We start from the raw sequence: 16765 nt of genomic DNA, 5'->3' as shown, positions 1-16765 counted from the left end.
AAGCTTTGCACAATAATTCTCTCTGTCTAGTCTCCACTTCCTCACTGCTTAGGAGACCAACTGTTACTCTTGGAGGTCAAGGATGGTGGGGTTGCTGGGCATTTAGGAATCGCTTTTTATAGTATAGGTAGAATTTGATATTTTTACAGAGCAAGATCTTGCTCTGCATCTTAGATATTTCTCTGTTAAGATATCATTCATTCTTTTGTGCAATATATTGTTTATCTGAAAGGAGAGTTTCTGTTCCTTGGGTGTGGACCTGGGCAAAAACCAGGTTCCTGGAACTTAGAACCTTGAATGTTTTTCATGGGGCTCCAGACAATCTCACACATTAGTCATTCCCAGGGAACCCCAGGACAACTGCCTTTGTTCTAAAATATGTTTCTAGTATGACTTGAGATGAACAGAAGTGAGGCCCTGCACATGGGGCTGTTTTCTGGCTGGTATGTTAGAGGAATAGTCCTGTTCAAAAGAGGTCCTTCTGAGCAGATGCGGCTAATAAACTTTGTGCTGACCTAAAAAAAAAAAAATTGTTCACTGTTACATACTGTGATTAAGTGAATATTCTCACATATATTTTTACTTAAGTATGCCCATTATTTTTGTGTGATAAATTTTTATGAAATTGGTGTCTAAAAGGTCATGCATATTTTATTCATTCATTATCAATATTTCAAAATCAATAATTTTAATAATTACTTAAATTCTCAAATTTTTTGAATAATCTGTTTATTTGTATAGACACACACATATATGCTTACTTAAATATTATAACCAGTTTTAGTACAAAATTGGAAGTGATAATTCACCCTATCATTCAAAAATAACCCTCATTAACACTGACTATATACCATTCATCAGTATATGCATACACACAGGGAAGAGAGATATAGTGTAGGTAATAATCTTATATATATTGGTCATTACTATGTGTGGATTTTTAAGTAAAATTTTGAATTTTATCTGATTTAGCTAAAGATTAATAGAAATTAATCTGTAAACTATATTGAACTTTAGGTATATATCATATCTTATTTTTTTTCTGAAAGATCTCACCAAGTTTAAGATTAAAATATGAATACAGTTTAAGGTCTTTATTTTTAACTATATTTTTGGTTTTAGAAACAATTGAACTCCTGCTATAGAAACACTCTCATGTCTAATATATATTACTTAACTTTGTCAATTTTAAAAAAGATTTTATTTATTTATTCATGAGAGAGAGAGAGAGAGAGAGAGATAAATTGGCAGAAGGAGAAGCAGACTCTCTGTGGGGAGCCTGATGCGGAACTTGATCCCCAGGACCCCGGGATGACATCCTGAGCCTAAGGCAGATGCTCAAACACTGAGCCACCAAGGTGCCCCTAATTTGTCAATATTTGTGCCATTTATTTTCCTCATTTTTAGAAGGAGCATGCACATTCTTAATTTGCCTTCAAAAGCTTGCAGCAATTTATAATTCCACCAAGGGTGTATGAGAATGACAATTTTCCACACCCTTTGCAACATAATATCTCATTAAGATGTTTAAAGAAATGTTTGTCCCCTCACCCCATCAAAATCATACATGTAAATCCTAGGGTTTAAAGAATAGAACCTGACTACTGTTGTTATTGGTGGCGTTGCTGATATTAATGGTGTATTTGTGATCTGTTTATTTTTACAACTCCCTAGAGCTCTTTTTTCTTTTTTTTTTTATTGGAGTTCAATTTGCCAACATATAGCATAACACCCAGTTCTCATCCCATCAAGCGCCCCCCTCAGTGCCCGTCACCCAGTCACCCCCACCCCCACCACCCCGCCTACCTCCCTTTCCACCACCCCTTGTTCGTTTCCCAGAGTTAGGAGTCTCTCATGTTCTGTCTCCCTCTCCGATATTTCCCGCTCATTTTCTCTCCTTTCCCCTTTATTCCCTTTCACTATTTTTTATATTCCCCAAATGAATGAGACCATATAATGTTTGTCCTTCTCCAATTGACTTATTTTACTCAGCATAATACCCTCCAGTTCCATCCACGTCGAAGCAAATTGTGGGTATTTGTCATTTCTAATGGTTGAGTAATATTCCATTGTATACATAGACCACATCTTCTTTATCCATTCATCTTTTGATGGACACTGAGGCTCCTTCCACAGTTTGGTTATTGTGGACATTGCTGCTATAAACATCAGGGTGCAGATGTCCCGGTGTTTCACTGCATCTGTATCTTTGGGGTAAATCCCCAGCAGTGCAATTGCTGGGTCGTAGGGCAGTTCTATTTTTAACTCTTTGAGGAACCTCCACACAGTTTTCCAGAGGGGCTGCAGCAATTCACATTCCCACCAACAGTGGAAGAGGGTTCCCTTTTCTCCCCATCCTCTTCAATATTTGTGGTTTCCTGCCTTGTTAATTTTCCCCATTCTCACTGGTGTGAGGTGGTATCTCATTGTGGTTTTGATTTGTATTTCCCTGATGGCCAGTGATGCAGAGCATTTTCTCATGTGATTGTTGGCCATGTCTATGTGTTCCTCTGTGAGATTTCTGTTCATGTCTTTTGCCCATTTCATGATTGGATTGTTTGTTTCTTTGCTGTTGAGTTGAATAAGTTTTGTATGGATATTGGATAATAGTCCTTAGTCTGATAGGTCATTTGTAAATATCTTCTCCCATTCTGTAGGTTGTGTTTTAGTTTTGTTGACTGTTTCTTTCGCGGTGCAAAAGCTTCTTATCTTGATGAAGTCCCAATAGTTCATTTTTGCTTTTGTTTCTTTTGCCTTCATGGATATATCTTGCAAGAAGTTACTGTGGCCAAGTTCAAAAAGGGTGTTGCCTGTGTTCTCCCCTAGGATTTTGATGGAATCTTGTCTCACATTTAGATCTTTCATCCATTTTGAGTTTATCTTTGTGTATGGTGTAAGAGAATGGTCCAGTTTCATTCTTCTGCATGTGGATGTCCATTTTTCCCAGCACCATTTATTGAAGAGACTGTCTTTTTTTCCAGTGGATAGTCTTTCCTACTTTGTCGAATATTAGTTGACCATAAAGTTGAGGGTCCACTTCTGGATTCTCCATTCTGTTCCATTGATCTATGTGTCTGTTTCTGTGCCAGTACCACAGTGTCTTGATGACCACAGCTTTGTAGTACAACCTGAAATCTGGCATTGTGATGTCCCCGGCTCTGGTTTTCTTTTTCAATATTCCCCTGGCTATTCGGGGTGTTTTCTGATTCCACACAAATCTTAAAATAATTTGTTCTAACTCTCTGAAGAAAGTCCATGATATTTTTATAGGGATTGCATTAAATGTGTAAATTGCCCTGGGTAGCATTGACGTTTTCACAATATTAATTCTTCCAATCCATGAGCATGGAATATTTTTCCATCTCTTTGTGTCTTCCTCAATTTCTTTCAGAAGTGTTCTATAGTTTTTAGGGTATATGTCCTTTACCTCTTTGGTTAGGTTTATTCCTAGGTATCTTCTGCTTTTGGGTGCAATTGTAAATGGGATTGACTCCTTAATTTCTCTTTCTTCAGTCTCATTGTTAGTGTATAGAAATGCCACTGATTTCTGGGCATTGACTTTGTATCCTGCCATGCTGCCAAATTGCTGTATGAGTTCTAGCAATCTTGGGGTGGAGTCTTTTGAGTTTTCTAGGGACAGTATCATGTCATCTGCGAAGATGGAGAGTTTGACTTCTTCTTTGCCAATTTGAATGCCTTTTTTTCTTTTTGTAGCCTGATTTCTGAGGCTAGGACCTCTAGCACTATGTTGAATAGCAGTGGTGAGAGTGGACATCCCTGTCTTGTTCCTGATCTTAGGGGAAAGGCTCCCAGTGTTTCCCCATTGAAAATGATATTTGCTGTGGGCTTTTCATAGATGACTTTTAAGATGCTGAGGAATGTTCCCTTTATGCCTAGACTCTGAAGAGTTTTGATCAGGAATTTGAAGTATTTTGTCAAATGCTTTCTCTGCATCTATTGAGAGGATCATATGGTTCTTGTTTTTTCTCTTGTTGATATGATCAATCACATTGATTGCTTTACGGGTGTTGAACCAGCTTTCCATCCCAGGGATAAATCCCACTTGGTCATGGTGAATAATCTTAATGTATTGTTGGATCCTATTGGCTAGTATCTTATTGAGGATTTTGCATCCATGTTCATCAGGGATATTGGTCTATAATTCTCCTTTTTCATGGGGTCTTTGTCCGGTTTGGGAATTAAGGTGATGCTGGCCTCATAGAATGAGTTCGGAAGTATTCCATTTCTTTCTATCATTCCAAACAGCTTTAGTTGAATAGGTATGGTTTCTTCTTTAAACGTTTGATAGAATTCCCCTGAGAAGTCCTCTGGCCCTGAACTTTTGTGTCTTGGGAGGTTTTTGATGACTGCTTCAATTTCCTTCCTGGTTATCGGCCTGTTCAGGTTTTCTACATCTTCCTGTTCCAGTGGTAGTTTGTGATTTTCCAGAAATACATCCATTTCTTCTAGATTGCCTAATTTACTGGCTTAAAGCTGCTCATAATAAGTTTTTAAAATCGTTTGTATTTCCTTAGTATTGGTGGTGATCTCTCCTTTCTCATTCATGATTTTTTAAATTTGAGTCTTTTCTCTCTTCTTTTAAATAAGACTGGCTAACGGTTTATCTATCTTATTAATTCTTTCAAAGAACCAACTCCTAGTTTTGTTGATCTGTTCCATAGTTCTTCTGGTCTCTATTTCATTGAGTTCTGCTTGAATCTTTATTACCTCTCTTCTTCTGCTGGGTGAAGGTTTCATTTGCTGTTCCTTCTCCAGCTCCTTTAGTTGCAAGGTAAGCTTTTGTATTTCAGTCATTTCCAGTTTTTGGATGGATGCTTGTATTGCAATGTATTTCCCCCTCAGGACTGCTTTTGCTGTATCCCAAAGATTTTCAATGGTTATATCTTCGTTCTCATTAGTTTCCATGAATCTTTTTAGTTCCTCTCTAATTTCCTGGTTGACCCTTTCATCTTTTAGCAGGATGGTCCTTAACCTCCACGTGTTTGAAATCCTTCCAAACTTCTTGTGATTTAGTTCTAGTTTCAAAGCATTATGGTCTGAGAATATGCAGGGGACGATCCCAATCTTTTGGTATCGGTTAAGACCTGATTTGTGACCCAGTATGTGGTCTTTTCTGGAGAATGTTCCATGTGCACTTGAGAAGAATGTGTATTCAGTTGAGTTTGGATGTAAAGTTCTGTAAATATCTGTGAAATCCATGTGGTCCAGTGTATCATTTAAAGCCCTTGTTTCTTTGTTGATGTTGTGCTTAGAAGATCTGTCGATTTTAGAAAGCGCTGTTTTCAAGTCACCAAGTACAAGTGTATTATTATCTAAGTATGTCTTAACTTTGGTTATTAATTGATTGATATACTTGGCAGCTCCCATATTCGGGGCATGAATCTTCATGATTGTTATGTACTCTTGTTGGATAGATCCTTTAAATAGGATATAGTGTCCCTCTTCATCTCTTACTACAGTCTTTGGGATAAACTTTAATTTATGTGATATAAGGATGGCTGCCCCTGCTTTCTTTTGAGGACCATTTGAATGGTAAATGGTTCTCCAACTTTTAATTTTCAGGCTGTTGGTGTCCTTATGTCTAAAATGAGTCTCTTGTAGACAGCAAATAGATGGGTCTTGCTTTTTTATCCAGTCTGAAACCCTGCGCCTTTTGATGGGGTCATTAAGCCTGTTCATGTTCAGAGTTACTATAGAAAGATATGAATTTAGTGTCATCATGATATCTATTCAGTCCCTGTTTTTGTGGATTGTTCCCTTGGACTTCCTCTGTCTATTACAGAGTCCCCCCTTAGTATTTCTTGCAGAGCTGGTTTGGAGGTCACATATTCTTTTAGTTGCTGCCTGTCTTGGAAGCTCTTTCTCTCTCCTTCTGTTGTGAATGAGGGCCTTGCTGGATAGAGTATTCTTGGCTGAATGTTCTTCTCATTTAGGACCCTGAATATATCCTGCCAGCCCTTTCTGGCCTGCCAGGTCTCTGTGGAGAGGTCTGCTGTTATCCTAATGCTTCTCCCCATAAAATTTAGAGATTTCTTGTCTCTTGCTGCTTAAGGATCTTCTCTTTATCTTTGGAATTTGCAAGTTTCACTATTAAATGTCAAGGTGTTGAGTGGTTTTTGTCGATTTTTTTTGGGGGGGGGGGAATATCTCTATTTCCTGGATCTGAATGCCTGTTTCCCTTCCCAAGTTAGGAAAGTTCTCAGCTATGATTTGTTCAAATACATATTCTGGACCTCTGTCCCTTTTAGCACCTTTGGGAACCCCAATTAAACGTAGATTTTTCCTTCTGAGGCTGTCATTTATTTCCCTTAACCTATCCTCATGATCTTTTAATTGTTTTTCTCTTTTTTCCTCAGTTTCCCTCCTTGCCATCAACTTGTCTTCTATGTCACTCACTCGTTCTTCTACTCATTAACCCTCATCGTTAGGACCTCTAGTTTGGATTGCATCTCATTTAATTGATTTTTAATTTCAGCCTGATTAGACCTGAATTCTATAGTCATGAAGTCTCTTGAATCCTTTATGCTTTTTTCTAGAGCCACCAATAGCTTTATAATTGTGCTTCTGAACTGGCTTTCTGACATTGAGTTGTAATCCAATTTTTGTAACTCTGCGGGAGAGAGGACTGTTTCTGATTCTTTCTTTGATGTGAGTTTTTCCTTCTAGTCATTTTGTTCAGTGTAGAGTGGCCAAAAACAAGTTGTACTGGAAAAAGGAGAAAAAGAGAGAAGAGAAAAAAGAAAAAAAAAGAAGAAGAAAAAAAGGGGGTGGGGGAATCAAACAGCAAACAAAACACAAGGGGGAGTATCCTCTGATTCTATATACTGTAAATCCCTCGACTTCCCCTGGAACTTTCCAGAGCTGCTTGGTCAATAACTTACTTTTCCCCTGTCCGTCTAGCTGGTCTTCTGCAGGGGCGGGTGCTGCAGTGCTGATTCTCAGGTTTGAGCACCTGGGGGATCTACTCAGCCCCCTGCCTGGTGCACGGCTCAGTGGGAGTTGTTTATCCTGTTTATCCTGTGAGGCCACTGTGAGGCTCAGTTGGGGTTGCTTATCCTGTGAGGCCCTAGGAGGGACAACAACAGTGGCTGCGGACAGCTCTCCAGCTCTGGAGTCAGCTCCCGCAGTAACTACCGCAGCTCCCAGTCCACAGGTGCCTGGATGCACCCGGGGCGGGGGGCTGATCTGCACAGCTTGGGGCCGTTGGGCAGCAGGAGCGTCCTTGCTGTCCTGTGTCTTCCTGGCCTCTGCCTGTCCCGGGGGGAGTGCCGGATTTTGGGCTGTGTCCCCCAGCGCCCTGTGCTCCAGGGCCTGTGCTGCTGGAATTGCACTCCCGGGCCGCGCAGCCCCCTCTGTGCAGAGCTGCTCCTGAGTCGCCTGCGCTGCTCCTGGGCCCCCCCAGGTGCGCACTGCAGCCCTTTAGGGAGCTCGGCCGCGGGGTGTGGTGCTCTCTCCCCCGGGCGCAGCTCCTCTGTTAGTGCCCCTGGGAGCCTGAGGGCATCCCCGCCCCTCCTGGGATCCTGCTCCAACTCCCTGCGAGCGCCTTTCCATCAGGGAAGATTGGTGAAGCTCCAGCTTTTCAGGAAAAGGGCTTTCCTGTCCTGGGGGCACTCGCCCCGCCACCTTAGCCCGGCTCCTCGCTGGGCCTCTCGCCCTTGGATGCTTTTTTATTTCTTTATTATTATTTTTTTCCGTCTTTCTACCTTGATAGAAGCGCAAACTCTTCTCACTGTAGCATTCCAACTGTTCTCTCTTTAAATCTCAGGCCGAATTTGTAGGTTTTCAGGATGATTTGAAAGTTATCTAGGTAATTTGGTGGGGACAGGTGACTTGGGGACCCTACTCTTCTGCCATCTTGCCCCCTCCCTAGAACTCTTTTTTCTTTTGTATTTTCTTTGGTGCTCTTCCTGTGTGTTAATCACTTCTCTAAATTCATGTCTATGCCCAAATACTGAAGCCGGAGATTTACAGAGATGAGCATTATTGTAACTTTATCCTTACTCATATTCTGAACAATCATTTTTAAGTAGGCTCCATGGGCGTGGAGCCCAACGCAGGGCTTGAACTCACTACCCTGAAATCAAGACCTGAGCTGAGATCAAGAGTTGGTGACTTAACCGATTGATCCACCCAGGCACCCCTGAACTATTTTTTTAGTATGAACTCTCCAACATAGGATTGCTGGATGAAAGGATAAATATATTATAAAGCCAAAGGCTTTATTTATATGCTTGTAATTCCCAAGTTTATCTCTTGTCCAGACTCTCCTCTGAGTTCTAGACCTGTTAATAAGCAACCTATTTTTCACCTTAACATCTTAAAGTCAAGATGTCCAAAATTAAACTCATCATTTCTGCTCTCTCCCATTCTCCAGCATTGTCCTCTTTTATCTTTCTTAATCTCAGTGAATGGCAGGTAGCTTCACTCATATTTAGAAACCAGAAACTTTGGCTTTTATCTCTCTGTCACTTTCATTTACAGTTTATCCCAAGTCCTAATGATTTTATATCCTAAATATATTTAAATCTGTTTCTCTCCAACTTCATTGCTACTATACTAGTCCAAATTAACATCTTTTCTTAGCCAAACTACTATAAAGTCATCCTAACTGATTTTCTTTATCAAGTTTTTTTAGAGTAAATGACATTTATTTTTATTTTTTAAAGATTTATTTGAGAAAGAGGATGCATGCGAGCTGGGGGAGGGAAAGAGGGAGAGAGAATCTCAAGCAGACTCCTTGCTAGCGGGGACCCTACCTTGGGGCTCCATTTCAAGACCCTGAGATCATGACCTGAGCCAAAATCAAGAGTCAGATGCTTAACCGACTGAGTCACCCAATGCCCCAGAGTAAATGGCATTTATTACATGAACTTCCAGGGATATAAAACATCAGGCAAATTATATCATCATCCACATAGAAACACCACATTCCCTCATTTCACACTTTTTAAAATATTTAGCATTGCTTTATTAAAATATGCAAAAGACACTAACTTTCACTTTTGGATACCAGATGCCTAATGAATAAGCAAAGTGTCAGAATGAACAAACAAAATACTTGAACATTGTAATGTGACTATTCTTTTCTAAAAAAAGATTTTATTTATTTATTTGAGAAAGAGGGAGAGATAGCACCATCAAGGGAGGGGGGAAAGGGAAAGGGAGAAGCAGGCTCCCAGCTGAGCAGGGTTCCTGACAAGCCTGACATGGGGCTTGGTCTTAGGACCCTGGGATCATGACCTTAGCTGGTCAGACATTTAACTGACTGAGCCACTGAGGTGCCCCATATCACCATTCTTGAAAAAAAAATTAGGTGTTTCCAAAATAACTGATAAAACAATTTGTAATTCTTTTTGGGTTTTGAAATACTATTAGACGTGGTCACATGTAAATCTTAGCTATTCTGATAATACCATAGACTTAGGGAAGGTCTAGAATTCAGACTGCAAAATTAATGTTTTTTTTTTCAGTTTGGGAAACAAACAGGCAGTAATTTCTCCTAATATGTCTAAGGTGAATGGAAAATATATTCATATATGGAATTTTAATTTTAACTGAGAAATTGCAGACAGCAAATGCCCACTTTTCTTTATCCCTAGTTCTAATCAATTTCTATCATATTCCTTTTCTTTTCCCCTCCCGCCCTTTCTTCTTTCCTTTCCCTTTATGTCCTTCTTTCTTTTTTTTTTTGAGATATAATTCACACACCATAAAGCAAACATGGTTGCACAATTGAGTGGTTTTTAGTGTACTTACAAAGTTTTGCAACTATCATCACTAATATCAGAATATTTTCATCACTCCCCCCCAAAAAAAATTCGGTACACATTAGCAGTCACTCCCCATTGGCCCCTTCCTCATCTCCTGGAAAACAATCTATTTCTGTTTCTTTGGATTTGTCTACACTGAACATTTCATATAAATGGAATAGTAAAATATGAAGCCCTTTGAATATGGTTTCTTTCACTTAGCATAATGTTTTTGTTTTGTTCTTTTTAAAGACTTCTATATTTATTCATGAAAGGCACAGAAAAAGAGGCAGAAACATAGGCAGAGGGAGAAGCAATCTTCCTGTGGGGAGCCTGATGCGGGACTCAATCCCAGGACCCCAGGATCATGACCTGAGCCAAAAGCTCAACCACTGAGCTACTCAGGTGCCCCAGCATAATGTTTTTGAAGTTGATCCATATTGTAGCACATATCAGTACTTCATTTCTTTTTAAAGCTGAATAATATTTCATTGTATGGATACACCATATTTTGTTTATCCATTTTTTTGATTGATGGACATTTGGGTTATTTCCGCTTTTGAACTATCATGAATAGTTTTATAAACACTCATATACAAATTTTTGTATGGACACGTATTTTCAATTTTGGGGGTATATACAGCTAGGAATAGAATTGGTTAGTCATATGGTATCTCTCTGATTAAATTTTGAGGAACAGCCAAACTGTTTTCCAAAGAGGCTGTACCATTTTACATTCCCATCAACAAAATAAGAGGGATCCAATTTATCCATAATAAGAGGGATCCAATTTATCCATATCCTTGTCAATACTTATTACTGCCCATCTTTTTTATTATAACCAACCTACTGGGTGTTGAGTGATATCTCATTGTGGTTTATTTTTAAGATTTGTATTTATTTATTCATGAGTGACAGAGAGAAAGACAGAGGCAGAGACACAGGCTGAGGGAGAAGCAGGCTCCATGCAGGGAGTCCCGGGACTCCAGGATCACGCCCTGGGCTGAAGGCAGGTGCCAAACCTCTGAGCCACCCAGGGATCCCCCCAGTACAGCTTTAAATTGTGTCAAATGAGTGCTTCCCAGTCTTGTACACAAATGGTAACATTCATAGCACACAATGGAGCAAACAGAGGTTACTTCTGGTTCTAAGATATCATAGAGCCTTGAGGGGATTCATGGTGGGTTTTTTAAATTTTTTTAATTTTTTATTTATTTATGATAGTCAGAGAGAGAGAGAGAGAGAGAGAGAGAGAGAGAGGCAGGGACACAGGCAGAGGGAGAAGCAGGCTCCATGCACCGGGAGCCCGATGTGGGATTCGATCCCGGGTCTCCAGGATCGCGCCCTGGGCCAAAGGCAGGCGCCAAACCGCTGCGCCACCCAGGGATCCCTCATTGTGGTTTTAATATGCATTTTCCTAATGACTAATCATTTTGAGTATCTTTTTCATGTGCTTATTGGTCTTTTGTATATCTTCTTTGGAGAAATATCTATTCAAGTCCTTTTCTCATTTTTAAAAAACTGAAATTCTGTTGGATTTTATTATTATAATAAACGGTAATATTATATTACTAGTATTTGGGGATTTTAGTTTATTGAATATTAGTAGTCAAGATTATTGTGAAATTTTGTCTTTCTTCTTTTTTGCATCTATTGAGATGGCCATATATTTTTAAAAGATTTTATTTATTTATTCATGAGAGACATAGAAGAGAGAGAGGCAGAGACATAGGCAGGAGAAGCAGGCTCCATGCAGGAAGCCCGATATGGGACTCTATCCTGGGACTCCAGGATCACGCCCTGAGCCAAAGGGAGATGCTGAACCGCTGAGCCACCCAGGTGTCCCAATGGCCATATTTTTTGCTTTTAATCTGTTGATGTATCTATTCCAAAAATTCTTTGATCTTTAACTCATTGAATTTCAGCACTAAGTGATACTTTGTTCAATTGAATGTACTTATATAAAGTGCTCTGCCATACATATTAATATTGGGAATGGCATCTATTCAAAGTGCAATAGCAGATGCCTAATAGAAGTCACTAACACAAATGTAGTAGTTCTTTTAGAAGAAAGCTCATTTTCAGAAGAAGTTCACAGCAGCCATTCATTGGTTCTCCCTTAAAAATGCATTATAATTGGAGAGATAAACCATGTGAACAGAGCATTATTATGGTCAGGGAATATGCAACCCCGCCCCAATCTTTCCTCATTTTACATTGAGTTGTTTCTTGTTGAGTTTTTCTTGTTGTTGAGTTGTAAGAGTTCTTTGTATATTCTGAATACTATACCCTTTGCAGATATGTGACTTGCAAATATTTTCTTAAATTCTTAAATGTTTCTTAAATCAATGTTTTGTACTTTTCAGTATACAATTCTTGCACTTTCCTGGTTATATTTATCCATAAATATTGTATTCTTTTTTATGTTATTGTAAAAAAAAAAAGAAAAAATAGAATTGTTTGAAATTTCATTTGTGGAGTGTTCATAGCTGGTATATTAAAATACAAATGGCTTTTCCATGTTGATCTTGTAGCCTGGAACACTGCTGGACTTGTTTATTAATTCTAATAGTTTATTTGTGGATTCCTTAGGATTTTCAATACACAAGACCGTGTCATCTGGAAATAGAGGTCATTTACTTCTTTTCCAATTTGGATGGCTTTTATTTCTTTTTCTTTCCTAAGTCCCTGGTAAGATGTAGTACAATGTTGAATAAATATGGCAAAGGCGAGGAGCCTTGTCTTGTTCTTAATCTTAGTGTCTTTATCTAATCTTGCTTTTGATTCATTGTCCATCCATAGAAATAATGTAAAAAGTTAAGTTATACCATGTCACTACCCTTGTTAAACATTCCAGTGGATTCCAGTTGTACTTAGAATAAAATCCAAATTCTTTTTCTTGGCTCTCTGTGCTCTTTTTCTCCAACCTTATCTCTTACTACTTTTTAAAAACTCTGTGCAAAAGCTACATGAATCATTTGTAAGATCTAAAATGCAAAAATAATAAAAGATCTAAAATGCGCCATGTTCTGTCCTGCCATAAGCCCTATACACATGCTGCCTTTTTTTTTTTTAACAAGCCAATTTCGTCAATTCTCTTACCTCTTTATCCTAATTTAAAACCACTTGGACAAATTTAATCCATGGAAGAATCAATCCACTTTCCTTTTTTTTTTGTTCTTAATATTATTTGTGAGTACTGCTGAGAAAAAAATTCACATAACCTCAAGATTTTGTCTCAAAGTCTGGGTGTGCCCAGTGTTTCTTCAGTGTTTCATTGCTGTTGTCTCTCAGTGAATTTTCAGAGTAACCATGTCAGACTTTCTCCAGTGTTCTTGAACCTTTGAACTCTCTCCACCATCTCATTCTGCTTTCTGTTTAGTGATAAGCCTTTCATCATTGTTTTGGATCTTTTCCCATACTGCTTCATCTGTGACCTTACTCCATCAATTATTCTCAATTTCTTCTCTAGTTTCAGCCTCTTCCACCTTCTGTCCCCATCGATCTTAAATATATTCGGATTGTTCTCAGATAAAAAGACAAAAAAAAAATCAAACAAAGCCTTTCCTTGCCTCTATGCCCATCTCCAACTATTATCCTGTCTCTTGTCCTTCTTAGCCAAACTACCAGAAAAGAATGGTATACATTTTATGTTTCCAATTTCTCACCTTCTCCTTTCTCAGCCTGTTTGTATCATTAGGGTTCTTATGAAATTGCTCTCACTAAGGTCATAAATAGCTTCATTGTTGCAGAATCAAATGGTTAACTCCATCTTTACACCTAAGTGATCTCTTGCTAGCATTTAGTCACCTTGTCCTTTATACACTTTATTTTTCTGTGTACAAGAAAACTCTATAATATATTCTTAAACAATCTAAACATTTAAAAAATATATGGTACAGAAATGGAAAAGCTCAGGCACCTGGGTGTCTCAGTGGTTGAGCATCTGCCTTTGGCTCAGGTGGTGATCCTGGGGTCCTGGGATTGAGTCCCACATCAGGCTCTCTGCCGGGAGCCTGCTTCTCCTTCTGCCTATGTCTCTGCCTCTCTCTCTGTGTATCTCAAGAATAAATAAATAAAATCTTAAAGAAAGAAATGGAAAAGCTCTATAATCAGGATTGTTAACAGATCAGTGTTTGTTCTGCCTGCTTTTTTTTCCTATGACAAACTAATATACTGTATTTAATAGTAATCTTTGGTGAAAAGGGGCTTATATTATTCATAACTATTTTGCAACCTCATTTTTAACCTAATATATCTTGGACCATTTCCCATCTTAGACCATATTATAGTTCTCCTCATTCTTTTTATAATTGATTCATCATTTTTCCGTGGAAAAAATAGATTGTAATTTATGAAACACTCCTATACTGATAGATATTTGTTTACAAATATTTACAATTACAGACAATGCTGCAGTAAACATTCTTGCAACTTGTGTAAATGTTTCTGTGGGAAAAATTTGTAGAGCTAGAATTAAACATGTAAATGATATGAGGATAATTTTTATTTTAGTAGATATATATGGTTATTTTAAAAGTTTGTGTAATACACCAAGTTCAAAGAAAATAAAAATCACCACCAATCTTCTATCTATAGATAACTAATTTTATTTATAACTTAGTGTGGGTCTGTGGTAGTATAATGCTGTCATTTTGTAATACATTGACTCATTTAACATCTATGACAATCCTGAAGGGACAGCATTATTATATACAATTTTATAGCTTAAGAAACTAAGTTTATGAAAGGATGAGGAAATTTACTGAAATTTACCGACAATCACATGACTAGTAAGTTTAAGAGTTTCCATTCTGGCTAAGGCACTGTGCTAGTGTCCCTACATGTGCAATACATAGAACTATTATCTCCATTCTCTAGATTGGAAAACTGAGGCTTTGAGAAACTTTAGGTGTCTTGCCCTGGGTGAACAATGAGTAATTGGCAAAGTTGAGTATCCAACTTGGGTCTGACTTCAAAGTCTATGTGTTTTCCTCTAGATTACATTTTCCATGGCTTCCTACTATTAATATTTTGATGGATTTTTTATGATTTACTCTCATTTATGAAATTTTAGAAACCATGATCAAGTTTTTGTGGAAGAAAATGTGCATTAAAAAATCACCTCACTGCCCACTAACAAATACTATTTTGGTATATTTCCTTCCATTATTTTCTATATACACAAGCCATGCCTTTCCTGCCTTATGGCCTTTGCACATTTGTTTGTTTTCTTTCCCCTCTTCTTCCAGAACTTCACTTGGCTGGTTTCTTGTCATTCAAGGCTATGTTTAAATGTCATCTTCTTGGAGAGTCTTTCCTGACCATCCAACCTAAAGAAGTACAAAGTTACTTTCTAGCCCTTACCCTGTTTTTTTTTTTTTACCCTGTTTTATATTCTTCATAGTGCTTGTTGCTTTTTACTTATTTATTTAAAAATTTTTGTTTTATTTTATGTCTGATCCCAGAAGCTAGACAATAGCATACAGCTGGGTGAGGACTATATACATCTTGATCTCTTCTGTATATCTTTTGTGCCTGAAGCAGTGTCTGCTACATGGTATGCAATCAATAAATATTTTAAATGCCTGAATTGTTGAATACTCAAAGAGCAAGAGCAAAAGTAAGAGAGAATACAGATATTCTCTGATAGGTACAGCTGTCCAGACACCACATAACTCTGTTTGCTTATTGAATCATGTTTTTTGGGAGCTATGCTTATAAAGCTTGAACCCCTGAACCATAATTTGCTCCCTTTACTACATTCAAGTGCTGCACTCTGTAAAATATTTTGAATATATGTTTGTTTATTGTATATTTTCTCCAGTTAGAATATAAACTGGGAGATGTTCTTCCCTCTTGTGAACTGCTGTACCTCTAGTACATAGAAGGTGCTTGGCACATAATAGGTGCTCAATAAATATCTGTTGAATGAAGAAGCATCTCTTGCTACCAGTGGTGGATTAGCAATCTTGCCACTTAGACTGAGAAACCTGGATCTGTGGGCCATGCTGATTGTATAGTCAGCATAGTCATAAATATAAATGACTTTCAGAAGGAGAAAAGATGGCATGTGAGAAAAAAGCTAATATGCATGAGGTACTTAAAGTTTTATCTCACAACTTTTTGAAGTAGGTATTATTATCTCCATTATGTAGCTGAGAACACTAAGTTTTTAAAAGTTAAGTTTCTTAATTTAGGTCTCCCAGCTAGGAAGTGATTGAGGAAGGAATTAATATCAAATAGATCCTGAAGCTCAGTGGGCTGATATTCACCACAGACTGTCAGAAGTTTAGTGCAGCCCTCATTCTGGTCACTACCAGTTTTGGAACCAGTCTCAATATACAAAGCTTGTTAAAGCACTACAAAATGTATAGATTGATAGGACAGGTTTTGAATTTATATCAATGTATTATTAAATATCTTACAAAAGTGTGTTTTATAGTCAGAAAATAAATAAATAAATGAAAAATGTTTTCTATATTGCCTAACCATCATTGAAAGGCATATAAAAAGCAGTAACAAAACATTTACATCATATATTATAGAAAGAGGGTTTGTTTATTTATTTATTTAAAATATATTTTTAGAAGATTTTATTTATTCATGAGAGACACACAGAGAGAGGCAGAGACACAGGCAGAAGGAGAAGCAGGCTCCCTGCCAGGAGCCCAATGTGGAACTTGATCCCAGGACCCCAGGATCAGGACCTGAGCCAAAGGCAGATGCTCAACCACTGAGCCACCCAGGTGCCAGAGGGTTAATATATTTTCAAAATGTAAATTCTCATACATTTTACACCAGAGATTATCAAAGGAAATTAACAAGAGATTTAGAGAAAAAAATCAATTTAAAGAGATTCTCTATAGTATTAAACATTTAAAAATTGCAAAGAAAAATAAAAATACTTTTTGACCCTATCAGTATAACAAAGATGAAAAATGTAAATAACAGAACTATTCAGGATGTGACAAAACATGTATTTTTATTCTGTG

This window comes from Canis aureus, chromosome X, assembly GCF_053574225.1.
Source record: "Canis aureus isolate CA01 chromosome X, VMU_Caureus_v.1.0, whole genome shotgun sequence".
NCBI lineage: Eukaryota > Metazoa > Chordata > Mammalia > Carnivora > Canidae > Canis > Canis aureus.
Note: the sequence above shows the minus strand (reverse complement) of the source record.